The sequence below is a fragment of the Sciurus vulgaris genome (assembly GCF_902686455.1).
Source record: "Sciurus vulgaris genome assembly, chromosome: 17".
Classification (NCBI taxonomy): domain Eukaryota; kingdom Metazoa; phylum Chordata; class Mammalia; order Rodentia; family Sciuridae; genus Sciurus; species Sciurus vulgaris.
The window spans coordinates 46,145,404-46,154,991 of record NC_136478.1 but is presented as its reverse complement, the minus strand read 5'-3'; the positions used below and the strand labels follow the sequence as shown (position 1 = coordinate 46,154,991).

At 36.5% G+C, this 9,588-nt stretch overlaps 1 pseudogene across 1 annotated transcript; it reads left to right on the top strand.

Annotated features, from left to right (window-relative positions):
* The first annotated feature begins 2,883 nt into the window (after positions 1–2,883).
* Positions 2,884–5,712, top strand: LOC306648065 (adapter molecule crk-like; annotated as a pseudogene). Its single transcript has one exon. The product of its transcript is annotated as an adapter molecule crk-like (transcript).
* Positions 5,713–9,588: the final 3,876 nt, after the last annotated feature.

Here is a 9,588-nt window from a genome sequence, read left to right as displayed (position 1 = left end):
TTCTTTTATTATTTTATCTTGAGATAGGGTCTCACTAATTTGCTTAGGGCCTTGCCTTGCAAGTTGCTGAGGCTAACTTTTAACTTTTTATCCTCCTGCTTCTGCCTCCCAAGCTACTGGGATTATAGGCATATGCTATGGCACCTGGCTGGTAAATATTTTTTTTTAATGACATTTCTTGAAATGTTAATTGTAATAATCAAAAATATAAACAAATAACAACACCAAATTCTGTTTGTTAAATAAGTAAATTTCAAGCAGACAGGGTTCCATAGAGCCATTAAAATTGTGATGTGGATGAATATGCATTTAATTTTCAGAAGTAATCATGTTTAACAACATGTTATCTTATTTGCAAGAATTTTGTGATTTATTCATGTTTCCTCCCTTGTAAAATGTCAACAGATAAGTCAGCAATCAAAAAAAATCTTATTTGTACTGTAATAAAGAAAAGAGTTCCATCCCTTCTTACAATCTAGGATATAATACCTCAAATTGTGGATTTATTGTTTCAGTTCTGTGTTTTCCTGCTTAAGCTCTGATTCCACTATTTTTATTTCTGATAGCCTCATTTTTAGTTCTTGAATCTCATATTCCAGTTCTGCATTTTTTTTCACATATAGCAATCACTGTGAGCAGTGACTTTTTTTTATCTTCTATTATTATTTCAAATAAATGACCTGTTTTCTGGGGTTTCAACAGGCTAACAGAATCTGTCAAAGAGAAAATAAAGTATAAATAAAATATGTGAGTAATTTTCTCATATGAAGGACTATATGTTTCACATGAATTATTCATACACTAAACAAATGAGTGCCTATAACATATGACAAGTTATACCATATCCTGCAGATAAAGCAGATGATATGAGACTCCTTCTGTTGTTTAGTTTAAAGTCACAGAGAAGACAGACACATAAAAAGTTCATTATAAATTCAGACAGATGATATAAGAAGTGGGAGATTTATGTTCTCATAAGGAAATCTGATCTACAGGAAGTATTCCCCGTGGAAGATGAGGATATACTGAGAAGTGAAGGATGAATAGAAAGCAGGTAGAGTATGAAGAACATTCTTTCCAACATACAGCACGTGCTAAGAATCTTATGCAATCTCTTTCTATCCAAGATGAAGTTAACAGGTTATCATTTATGTTCTACATGAAACTACCAGAACTGAAACAGAAAAATGCATTAAACAACAATTTTCAAGACAATGGACTTCAGGCAATGAGGACAATCATCCCAGATAGACTGGAAACAAATGAAGTTAAGTCTTCCAAATATACCAGCTCCATGCAATGAGAGAACTTCAGGGCTATAACTCAAGCAAGATTAACACAAGCAGAGTCCACCAGACTCTATTAACTGAGGTTTGAAAATTAATCTGGTAAAACCAAGGCAAAGAGAGATCATAGGGCTTAACATTGGAGATAAGAGAGCAGTACTGGTAAAGATCTCAGGAGCTCTGCAGAGGGCCCCTTTTGAATATGTATCAGATTAATGAACAACATATGTGTTCCAGGAGAGGACCTGAGATATAGAGGGGGCAAAAAAATTCCTTCAGAAGAATAGAGAAAATTGTCTGGTGCTCATACATGCCAGAAAGAATGTCATTTCTCATCAACTATTTTGAAGAACTCTCATAATTCACAGTCATCTGGAAATCTTGCCTAGCAGTGGAGAATTCACCTTAGGTTGATCACATAACAAACTATAAAGTCAAGTCTAGGAAAGATCAAGGTATTTACAAGTAACCTAACTGAATTCCAAAATAAAATTTAATAGAAGAGGCACATAAGACATAATTTTAAAATGGGAGGCAAATGGATAGGAGTCAAAGGGCACGGTTACCAGCACACCTAAATACAGTTGGTGCTAAAAAAATAGAGGTTTGTTTAGTTTTTTTAATATGGTGATGAGATTTGAACACCACCAATTTTCTTTTCAAAATTGAACATATGCTAAGAAAATGCAAGAAATTATGATCAAGAGATTAAGTCAAAATGATTGGTCACATAAAGTATGTTCCCAGATCACACAATCATTAAATTAGAAAACAATAACAAACATATCTAGAATATGTCCATACACGTGGAAGTTGAATAGCACACATATAAGTAATCCTCTATCAAAGAGGTAATGAAAATAGAAACTAAAATCATTTTTAACTGAATAAAAATTAAAATACAAGACAGTAGAATTTGAGAACTATATCAGCATCAGCACTTATATAAAATATTTCAGCACTGAACATTTCTATTACAAGCATCTCCAATCAATGACTTTGACTTATCCCTTAAGAAACAACAAGTATGAAACTCAGACCCAAAGCAAGCAGGAGAAATGAAGTAAGAAACACTTGGTATATTCTAAATGTTTGTGTCTCCTCAAAATTTATATTCTGAAGTATAATCACATATATCATGACATTAGAAGGTAAGGTCTTTTGAATGCAGTTAGGTAATTGGGTAAGAGTCATCACAATATAAGTAGTCCTCTTTCAAAAGAGATCCCTGAGAGATCAATCACTCCTTCTGCTGTGTGTGGGCATGGGAAAATGGTAGACCTCTGTGAACAAAGAAGTAGGTCTTCACCAGACACCAAATATGCTAGTGCCTAGATTTTAGACTTCCACACCTCCAGAACTTTAGGAAAGAGTTGTCTGTATTTTGTTATGTAGCTAGTCTATGGTATTTTCATTATAGCAATCCAAATGCACTACTGCAAAATCAAAGATAAGTTCATGCATACATAAACAAAAAAAATAAAAGAAGTCAATGAAATCTAATACTTGGAAGGTATGTATAAAAATGATAAAACTCTATTTGGCCTCTATGTAAAAAGTTGATCTTATAGAAGTAAAGAATGGAATAGTGGCCGGTCCGCTGGGCGGCGGGCGCCGGGGCTGGAGTGGCGCGCGCGGCGGCGGCGGCGGCCCAGCGTGTTGGCGCGGAGGTGGCCATGGCGGGCAATTTCGACTCAGAGGAGCGGAGTAGCTGGTACTGGGGGCGGTTGAGCCGGCAGGAGGCAGTGGCACTGTTGCAGGGCCAGCGGCACGGGGTGTTCCTGGTGCGGGACTCGAGCACCAGCCCCGGGGACTATGTGCTCAGCGTCTCCGAGAACTCGCGCGTCTCACACTACATCATCAATAGCAGCGGCCCGCGCCCACCGGTGCCACCATCGCCCGCACAGCCTCCGCCCGGGGTGAGCCCCTCCAGACTCCGAATAGGAGATCAAGAGTTTGATTCATTGCCTGCTTTACTGGAATTCTACAAAATTCACTATTTGGACACTACAACATTGATAGAACCAGTTTCCAGATCCAGGCAGGGTAGTGGAGTGATTCTCAGGCAGGAGGAGGCAGAGTATGTGCGAGCCCTCTTTGACTTTAATGGGAATGATGAAGAAGATCTTCCCTTTAAGAAAGGAGACATCTTGAGAATCCGGGATAAGCCTGAAGAGCAGTGGTGGAATGCCGAGGACAGCGAAGGCAAGAGAGGGATGATTCCAGTCCCTTATGTGGAGAAGTATAGACCTGCCTCCGCCTCAGTATCAGCTCTGATTGGAGGTCGGTGAGCTGGTAAAGGTTACGAAGATTAATGTGAGTGGTCAGTGGGAAGGGGAGTGTAATGGCAAACGAGGTCACTTCCCATTCACACATGTCCGTCTGCTGGATCAACAGAATCCCGATGAGGACTTCAGCTGAGTATAGCTCAACAAACAGTTTTGCTGACAGATGGGAACAATCTTTTTTTTTTTTTTCCCCCCAATTGCCATCTATATAATTTTCTTACAGGTGTCAAAAGCAGTCTAGTTTATATAAGCATTCTGTTACCTGTGATCTTTCTTAGAATGACCTACTCCATTCCTAGTCTTATTTACCATATCCAGGGTACGAAACTGGAGGGCTTGTGTGGTTAACTTCTGAATTGACAGTTTTAGGTGGTAGTGGCTCTGCCTGTTTCAGAAGGAATAGGTGTCTTACCTCCTTTCTCTCAGGCAATGCAGATCAACCTGTGGGATGCTGATGGACAAGAGAGGAGTGTTACACACTGCTTACCCTGACTTATCCAGTGGTTTTGTTTTCATTCTGAAACCATACTATCAAGTGGCAGTAGACTGTTCCCTTCCATCCCCTTGAAATAATCATGCACCGTGTGAATAGTACCCAGTGGGATTGCTTTTTCATTTATGGAACATGACCATTGTGTGACTCATTCTGACATTTCAAATCCTGAGATTCTGAGAACACTACTAGAGGCATTTGTCTTTCTTCCCAGTCAATGCTTCATACTTTTTTCTTGGGATTCTTTCAACCCTTGTTATTCTTTTCCCCAAAACCCATAAATAGGCTGATTCTTAAGATAATGTATATTTTCATTCCAGATAAGGAGCAGGATGTGCAGAGCACTTTATTCAGTGCATAGCTTTAAGCCAGTATTGGATTCACGAAGTGGACAGCCAAACTCTCAGCTCTCTGCCTTCCCCTAAGGGGTCATACTAGATTCACACTGCTGCAGCAGCTAAGGAGACTCCTGCCTGATGAATATCAACAGGGCCATTTCTCCTGAGTGCTAGTATCCTAGAAGGAGACGCTGAATTCTCAGATTCTACTTGGAGTGGAAGGACCAATCACTTAAAATATTCCATAGAAGGTGTCAGGGCCAAATTCTGCCCTCACCATTCTGTGCAACTTGTATAAAAGACAAGTTAGAATTAGGAGTTTGGGGGTAGGGTTAGTGCTTTGAAAGATGTTTGAACCAATCATGAATTACTTATGTATTATTCATTTTACATGGCCAGGATAGTGCTTGAAGTACTGCCTTCATTTTTGGCTCTTTTTTAATGTTCAGGTTTAGTTTACAAACCTTTTTTAAATATAGAATGGTTTATATGGGGTCAGGTGCTCCAAAGAAAAAGACCTATGAGACCAAAAATAATCTAAGCTATTTTAGGCTACAACATAAACTTTCAAAGTTAGTTCCCAGGCGATAAAGGCACTTCGTGGTCTCTGGTGTGGTGTGACGTAGAAACACCTTATATTTTGCTTTGGACCTCATTTTTTAAAAATAATGTACCTTTCTAATTGCCCTAGATAGGTTAATATGATAAATTTTCATTCTCTGACTGTATACCAAATCACAGTTATTTCAGTGCTCATTGCCTGGCACACAGTGTGCCAATGTTTGTGTGAGTGAATGAGGGGAGTGCAGGAGCTTGTTACATGGCCCAGGGAAGCCAGCTGGCACAGGAGTACATACATTACCACAGGCAAACTAATGAGTTGACGCTAATTTAATGTATTTTTACCTCACACTAAGGTAATGCTTGATGAAGATATTAATACTCAATTTTTAAAATGTAAGCACAGTGCTATGCACAGAGTGGGTGCTCAATAATGTTGAATGAACAGATTTGCATACTGAACATAATTCCATCTGACTACTTTTGTTAAATTTTCAGTTAGCATAGATACTGTAAAATCCAAAAGCATATTAAATCTTGTTTTCCTGAAAGTATGGCATCTAAAATATTTGTAGAAGAACTTGTTACAACTGATTTGAATGTTTATATTTTCCTTTGCCTTTGATATTGGCTTGTAATGTCTCTTTTCATCATGTAATACTAGTGGAATATGCAACTCTACCCAAATCTTAAGAATTTCTCAATGATCTGTTGTCTGGAGCCATTACATAAAGTGTTGGGTTGGATTTGACTGGGTGTGGCAGTTATTGGATATCAAGAAATTAAAGGACTTCTTATAGATATCTTCCAACAAACTTGCTAGAATTCTATTCAAGTGCATATTCATTGTCACAAAGTAAACTGCAATTGGCTGCTATATTTTATATAATTGTTTCTGCAAAAGCCCATTTTTTGGATACTAATGTTTGACATGGTTAATTCTTATTAATTTGTTGGACTTCTTTATTGTTAATAATGCAAATAGATAATTTTTAATTTTCCACAAGTAACATTTCACTATTAATGGTTTGAAATGGGTGATAAGCAAACCAATTTGAAATAAAATATGAACATTTGCCATTGTATTATAACACTATACACTTTCTTGACAGTTAAATTTAAAAAAAAATGTTTTTTTGTAGCATGTATTGTATATGTTTATAGTATATGTAGTAAATAAAAATATGGCCAAAAAAAAAAAAAAAAAAAGAATGGAATAGTTGTTACAAGAGCCTGCTGAGAGGGTGTACAAGAATGAGATGGAGAGAGAATATTTAATAGTAACAGAAGTGCAGACAGATAGAACAAATAATTTCTGATGTTCTGAACCACAATGAGATAACTATGATTGGCAATTGAATATTTCAAAATATTTTGTTTCTAGAGAGAATTCAATGTTCCTAAAATGAATGATAAATATCTGAGGTAACAGATATCTCAATCCCTCTGATCTTATTATCAATCCTTGTATATATACATATGTATAAATGTATACATATATATTATATATATTAACAGAACATACCATAAACACGTATACAATTATTGTATGAGTAGAAGGTAAAATATATTTTACAATAGAAATGAAAACATTATTTAATGTTAACAAACTACTTGAAATTCAGTTAGATCTCATGATGCATAAAAAAAACCTGTGCACTACAACACAAATTATTAATGAGAAAATTAAATACCACTTAAATAGAAAGATATCATTTATTCATATGGAGGACTGGGGGTATATTTCAGTGATAGAGTGCTTTCTACCATGCACTAAACCCTGAGTTCAATCTCTGGCACAGAAAAAAAAAATCGTGTGAGAATAACCAGATTTTAGAATAGATCAAGTATTTCTGAACCAAAAAATAATATGAGGGATAGGAGAGATAATTTCAAGTACTCTAAATCTACAGTAATCAAATAAGTGAAAGTCTGGCATAGAGAAAGCCTAATTGATAAATGGAATACAATAGAAAGTACAGAATTGAAACTTCACATACATAACCAAATTAATTTTAACAAAGGCATGATGACAGAGTCATGGAGAAGGGACAGCCTTTTTAACACATGGTGCTGGGACAACCAGATTTCCATATCAACAAAATAAACTTAGAGCCAGGCTTCCCATCATGTACCAACATGAATGTAAATTGGACTTTTTATGTAAGTGGAACACTCACAATAAACAACATAGAATAAAGCATAGGAGAAAATGTAATCTTGAAATAGAAAATGATCTTATAGCTATGATATGAACATCAAAATTCATAGATGAACAAATATATAATCCATATATTGGGAAATACAGCATTAAGATAATAAAACTTGGAGTTTTAAGATAGTAGAATAGAGAAGGTCAATTTCCTAGTTGCCTCTGCTTCATGACATGAAGTCAAGAAAGCAGACAGGTAGCTTTTCAGAAAGGTGGACAAACAAAAACAAGGGGGGAGGGTAATTTACTGGAATTTAATACTGGACACAAAGCACTCAGGAAGTTAAATATGATAAAATAAGAAATATCCAGCATATAGCCACTGCCATGATCAGAGGCACCACCCAGAGCTATCCTTAAGAGAGCAAAGCAGAGATATAAGAGAACTAGAGTAACCCACATTTTAGGTGGACTGAGGCAGGTCTGGGTATAAAGAGGTTAGAGATCAAAGACACTGCCCAGCTAAACTGAAAGGCACACTGCACAACAACCTTATATTGGAAAGAGGCTGCACCTTTTCCTGCAGCATGCAGAGAATAGTGGAAGAAACAATTTTGTAGCTGTGGAATTGGGGTCAGGAGCTGAGGAAGTACATTCCCAGCAAACCCAAGTTTGGCTGAAAATACGAGCCTGTCAAACCCACACTGCACAAAATGGAGTGTGACCAGGAGAAAATCAAATGTGCAGAGAGGTTTACACAGGGGAAACTGGTCTTGGAAATCCACCCAGCTCTCTCCTTCCCCATCCAGCCTAACTGCTTGTAGGATCAGCTGGAAGGGATGTGACTGACAGAAGTTTTGAATGGGCAGAGGCAGGAGATTGACTTTGAAGACTAAACCCAAGACGAGGAAACGTAGGGTCTGCAGGTGATGGAGTAGGATAAAAATTGGCTCCTTCACCACGCATTGGAACCTAGGAAGAGCACTTCCAGCATGTTTCGGAAATTTTTGGTCCAGGAGATATGCTGACTTCAAATCTCCAGATCAATAGGCATCCAGTAAAGAACTTGGAGATTATCTAAACCTGTCTCCAGGAGTTCTATATATAGGATTATCTCTCTCAATCTAGCAATCCCACTCAGAGGGTGGATCAAGCATCACAGTCTAGGCAAACCCACTTAATAGTGCTAGGAAGGAAAACTGAGAATCTTTTGAACCCCAATAAAAACAATTTCTTAACTTTTCATTGAGATCTTTTTTGTTTTCCTTATTTTTCCTCTGTGAACTTAATGGTTCATGGACATTCATATATATTCACATTTCTTTTTATACCCTCATTTCTAGCATTTTTGAAACGACTTATTTTGAATACATCAGGTTTTTTTTTTGAGGACTAGGATGTTTGATTAATATACTTCCATTTGGTTTTGTATTCTTCTTAATTTTCAAAATTTTTACTTTATATATACATATATTTTTGTCTCTCACTTATATGTTTTTCTTGACTTTCATTCTCTATTCTTCCACAAACAGTTAATCTCTATTGTTCTGTCTTTCATTATTCCTTTAATTTTTTGAATTCTAAATTCTCTTCTCCTCCATCATAATCATCATATCCTACATCACTTCTTTCTTTCCCTGTCCACCATTCAAATTTGCAAATATTTTTGCTAACTTACTGCTATTATTGCTGGCAATAATAGTAGTTGTTTATTGTGACAACATTGTACACATCATTGGTTTAATGATAAATATTGTTCACTTTTTTTCATTATTTTTCACACCCTAAATGCTGAGGTACTTGAAACTGCCAGAAACACTTTTAAGTCCTCAGGGAAGAATCTCTACTACCTCATATCCATAATATTAGATGGATAGACACAAAAACAACTTATAAAAGCAAGGCAATAAATTGCCCCAGACAAAACAAGAAACTTTAATAAGAGAATCTACTGACACCACAGTGGAAGAAATATCAGAGGAGTTTAGAAATTACATACTTAAATTTATCTGCAAGTTAAAGGATGATGTAAGGAGTGAAATTAGCAAATACAGTAAATAAAAGATCACTTAACTAAAGAGATTCTGCAAAAAGATCAAGCAGAAATCCTGAAAAATGAAGGAATCAATAAACCAAATTTAAAATTCAATGGAAAGTATCACCCACAGACTTGATCACTTGGAAGACAAAGTTTTAGGCAATGAAGACAAAATATAGAACCTTGAATAATGTTGATTGAAATGGAAAATCAGACATGGGAGGCTTACAGGACCACAAATAAATAAAATTACAGCATACCCTGACCAGGGCACATTATTACAAAATTACATACCGGATGAGGACAGAATTGTAAAGACTGACAGAGAAAAACAGCAGGTCACGTTTAGAGGGAAACTGATTCATATCTCAGCTGATTTTTCAAACCAGACCCTCAAAACTAGAAGACATTGGAACAATACATACCAAGCTC